At 59.5% G+C, this 4740-nt stretch overlaps 1 long non-coding RNA gene across 5 annotated transcripts in view; it reads left to right on the top strand.

Moving 5' to 3' along the window:
* Positions 1-4740, top strand: part of LOC105299533 — a 183894-nt gene that overhangs the window by 58026 nt on the left and 121128 nt on the right. The gene's annotated exons all lie outside the window — the stretch shown is intronic.

Below are 4740 nucleotides of genomic sequence, written 5' to 3'. Positions count from 1 at the left end.
CCTGTGAGCGCCGTGGAGCAGAATCTGGGGGGTCAGGGCGGGGGTGGGGAATTATTGGGCTGAGGACGTGGCGGGGAGCGGTCCCCCAGCATCTCAGCCGGAGTTTTCTGCCAGCGTGTTCAGACAAGCTACGAGCGGAACACAGACCGTTCTGGAAGGATTCCGTTCAAGGAAAAACACGTGTAAGGTTCGGCTCGTGGCAGCAGGGAAACACAGCTGTGGGGCGTGCTGGCCGTTCACTTTATTTCTCACACAGAAGGATGTCCTTGTGTGTAGTGCGCGTGTGCACACGTGTCACAAGTGCATTCTAGACGCGTCTGTCCTGCGTCCTTCCACTAAGAGCACACGCTTCCGAAGGGGTAGAGCTTGCTTGTTCTCCTGAACTGTTATAGATGCCCGAAAAGCAGCCTTCCAAAAATAGTCGTCTGTCTTTGAGAATCAGCTGGGGAAGCACTAGCTTTCTGACCCGTTTTAGCCAGTTCGGGGCTCCGCTAGGAGTGCGATGTCACGGGGCCGCTTTGGTCAGAAGGAGCCGGACACTTATTTCCTTCAAAGTTTCTGGTGTGTTTAAATCTTCTCTAGTAAACAAAATTTTTATTGGAAACGATGGCCCGAGACTGAAGCCCCTCATTTCTGCTGGTTCTGGGTCCCACTGCAGCTCGCGGGCGGCCGAGGGGCCGTGCGGGGCGCCCGGGCTGGGGCGAAGGGCAGAGGCGTCCGTCCTCCTTCCCGCCCTCAGGAGGTGGGGGGCGGGGACGGGCTTCCACGTCCAGAAGGGAGTCTGGGGGGGCACGGGTGGCGGCACTCTGGGAACTTAGACCTCAAGCCGCAGGTGGCCGTAGGGAAGTGTCCAGCACCTCCGGGGCCCTCCTGTCCCCAGCTTTCGTGCTGCCCATCTGCCTTCCCTCGTTCTGGGGTCTCTCCGTCTGTCTCGGCTTCCATCGGTTTGCATTCGGCCATGAGCTACTTTTCAAGGGCTCGGAGGAATGCTGACATTGGATCGGCCAGCTCGGGGTCCCGTGGCAAGGGGTAAGTAACCGCGTGATACCGCCTTGTTCTTTTGCCCGAGTTTTCAAGAGCTCTCCAGATTTTTATTACCCCAAGATCCATATGCCATAGACATATTACCGTCAACTGTAAATTGCCTTCTGGAGACGAAATCAACAAATAACTTTATAGTTGCATTTTTAGCCTTAATATCTGAGGGCCAAAAGCATGTTCAGGATTTATGGAGTTCCTGAATTTAAAATATAAGCAATAAAGTTTTCTTAAGGGGGGTCTCCATCTGCATCTGTTATTACAAAACCCTTAGTTACTTTCGCATGTGACATACTAGGTTTTTACTTTCTGACAAATTATGTCTAAGGAAATTAGTTTGCTTGCATGAAAAGTTATGTGTTTGCAAACTTGAGCAGCTTTGCTGACGGAGCAGCCTAGAGATGAACTGTCAGCATGACTTCGGTGGGGCAGGAAGAATCTGGGCCGCGGGGGAGGCCGGCGGGGGCCCTGCTCCTCGGGGTCCTGCCCTCCCGCCCGAGGTGTCACGGGGTCATGCGGACTGACAACTACAGTGGGAACTCTTCGAAACCCATTCTCGGTTATTTACCCACACGGCGGCACAGAGCCATGACCGAGAGACCGTCGTTCGGTCGGTGTGAGCCGGGCCCGGCCGGCTGCGCGTTTCACGGGACGGCTGCCCCTCGCAGGATGGACCGGCGCCGCCCTGACCCAGCCCACCCTTCTTCCGTGGCAAAGTCGACGAAACAAAACTTACCGTTTTGGCTGCTTCTGAGTGTACGGCTCAGTGGCGTTAAGTGTACTCACCGCCACACACCCAGCTGTGCCATCTTCCCACACTGAGACCCGTGCTCATTAAACAAGTCCTCTGGCCACTCTGAGCCCAGCCCCTGCCACCCCCTGGCACCCAGCCTGGGTGGATTCCGCCCAGCCCGGAGGAGTGAGGGGCCCGGACCCCCCTGCACGTGGCAGCAGCAGGTGGGCCCCAGGCACCTTCTTCCTCGGGCAGTGCCCACGCCCTGCCCCTCCCCGGAGCACGGGGCCGCAGAGCCAGTGCGGGCAGGTTTTGCTCGCAGGTGAGAAAAAACTTTGAAGAAGTGGCGAGTTCTATACACGTGGGGGAGGTCTCGGCGCTAAAAAGGCCCCAGCACGTGGGAGCTGAACCAGGGGCAGACGCTGAGGAACAGCCGTTTTTAACTTGGAGTTAGAAGGAGGCTGGTTGGTCACTTAGCTTTATGCATGTAGTCACTGCCATCTTGATGTCGTGTGACCGTTCCAGAGAAAGAGGAGGGTCAGCGGGCAGGTGGGGCGGGGCACAGACGCCGCCTGCGGGGAGAGCAGCAGGCCCGGGGGGTGCGGATGGCGGGGGGCCCTGCTGCTCCCTCCTGAGCCCAGTCCGGCAGTTCCGGGCAGGTGCGGCTCGCTCTGGCCCTTCCCGTGGGGTTTTTGCATAGCTTCGAGGGCTGCCACTGCACGCTGCTCTCTCCCCAGAGTTCTCTGAGGTGTCCACCTGTAACGCTCGTCCCTCTCCTGTCTGTGTGATGGACCGCGAGCGGGCGCGGTGATGAAAACCGCCAGGTCGGATGGCGCCAGGAGATCTTGAGCCGCCTACGCCTAACGCTGTAGAGAAGCCGCAGGAGCCGGCACGCGGCCCGGCCTGGGAGGGGGACTCGGGCCAGTCCTTCAGATAGGCCTGCCCCGGAGCATGGCACAGGCTCCCTCCTGCGTGGCCCCGGCTGGAGTCAGGCTTTACGGAGTGGATGGTCCGGTTCTGTCTGGGGAAAACGGGGAGAAGTGTTTACAGGCGTGAAGCCAGGATAGGAACCGAAAGACTTTTACCCCGTTTTCTGAGTCAGAACGTAATTGTTTTAACTAGACTGACCCATTCAAAGGGTCATCTTGAGAGTAAGGTGGCAGGTGGACAGCGGGCCACAGGCCACGGATCAGGATGGTGGGCACGGGGCGGGCGCTTCTCTCTCCCCAGATGCCCCAGGAGCGGTGGACCCCCTCTGCAGGAGGCGGGGCTGGCCACGTGACTTGCTGTGGCCTTGAGCTGCTGGCGCAGTTAGACATGGGGTTTCAGTGGGCTTCCTGAAGAGGACAAGCCCAGGCAGTCTTCTGCTCCAAGGAAGGTGGCACTGCAGGCCCGCGCACCCTAGGAGCTGGGGGCCCGGCCCGGCCCCCCGCCTGCATCACGCATGACCCTGGAACCAGGCGTTGTGGAAGCCCCTGGGGTCCCAGGCATGGTGCGTGCAGCCCATAGTGTCCCGTGCCCACGGGTCTCGGCGGTCATTCTCGAGGGGTGGGCCGTGCCTGTCCCGTCACTGCAGGGGATGTCACCGAGGGGGCGTCCTTCCACGGTTTCTGTCGGGGAGGGCGTGGGGTGGGCGAAGAGAACAGAGGCCTGGGCCCGCGCTTCTGGCAGCCTGCTGACGACGGCCTGTGGGCTGCGCGTGCGTCGTCCGCTGCGCCTTCGGCCGGATCGGCTGCTCGTCCGTGGGAGCGTGCGGTGACTGCGCAGGGCGGGTGGGGCCAGGCGGCGCGTGTCCGTCCCTGCATCCGGCGAGCAGGCCGAGCCGCATGGACAGCTCGGCGCGCGCGCCTGGTTCCTGGGGGGGCATTGCACCCACTGTGAGGGGACTCTTGCCGGCGGTCATTCCTGGCGTTTCGGGGCCACTGGACGAAGGCGACAGGCTTTCTGGTGACATGCATTGAAGGACCAAGGTGCAGGTGCCCAAATCGAAAGGCCCGGAAGTGACACGCTCAGAACCCTTCCCGGAAGGCGAGTCTCTGGTGTCACGTTGTAGAGCCGTTTAGCGTTCCCCCCAGCTTCTCTATTAATGTATGTAAAAATATTGAAAGCCCTCGTATGTTACATTAAAAACTATGTCAGCTGCTCAGCTTTTTTCTATTTATTAAAACTTTTCAAGCAGCAAAAACATTTTACTTGTTAATGAGGGAAAGTGGGAAAATTAATGACATCGAGCCCGGATCCACCAAGACGTCTCCTTAACCACGCACAGCGGCTCTCTGCCGCTGCACGCAGTTTAATTTCCGTGATGGGGTTCAGTAAGCAAATGCAAATCGACTTAGTGATTTGCATCAGTAGATCATTTCTCAGTTTAATATCCTCTGATATTTTGGGTCAAGGACTCTTTGGGAGACTGTACAATTTCTAGAGCTAAACTTATTAATACTAGTAATAATACGTTACGTTCAAGTGAATTGAGATAAATGTCATTTCCCAAAGTCACATTTGCACATTGTCTGTTCGCTGTGGAGAAAGGCGATGCTCCCTCGTGCAGGGGACTGCCGTGCCGGTCCCCTGGCCGCGTGGCTGCGGGCTGGCGTCGCTCGTCCGGCGGGAGCTCGGTGCCCAGCGCTGGGAGAGCGGGGGCCGCCTTATCCTGTCCGCCCCGTGCGTGGGGACCTGGCCGTGTGGCACACGGCACGTCTCTGTCAAGTGAGTTCAGCACAGGAAGGCGGGGAATCAACTTCAGCACGCTTCCCCGCGTCCGGTCCGCAGCCGCCCGGTGCCGGCATGCCGGGGGGGCGCGAGCCCGTGCTCGGGGAGACGGAAGCGTGGGTGGACGGTCACTGAGGTCCAGAATGGCAGGGCAGTACGGAAGAGGGACGGGGACGCTGTGGAATCGGCCGGCGAGCGTTTGGTGGGGCGGGGGCCCCGTCGGCCTGTCCCAGAGGCCAGCGCCCGCCCTTCTGCCC

Source organism: Pteropus vampyrus, unplaced genomic scaffold, assembly GCF_000151845.1.
Source record: "Pteropus vampyrus isolate Shadow unplaced genomic scaffold, Pvam_2.0 Scaffold188, whole genome shotgun sequence".
NCBI classification, from domain to species: Eukaryota; Metazoa; Chordata; class Mammalia; order Chiroptera; family Pteropodidae; genus Pteropus; species Pteropus vampyrus.
Note: the sequence above shows the minus strand (reverse complement) of the source record. Positions and strands in the feature narration are given on the sequence as shown.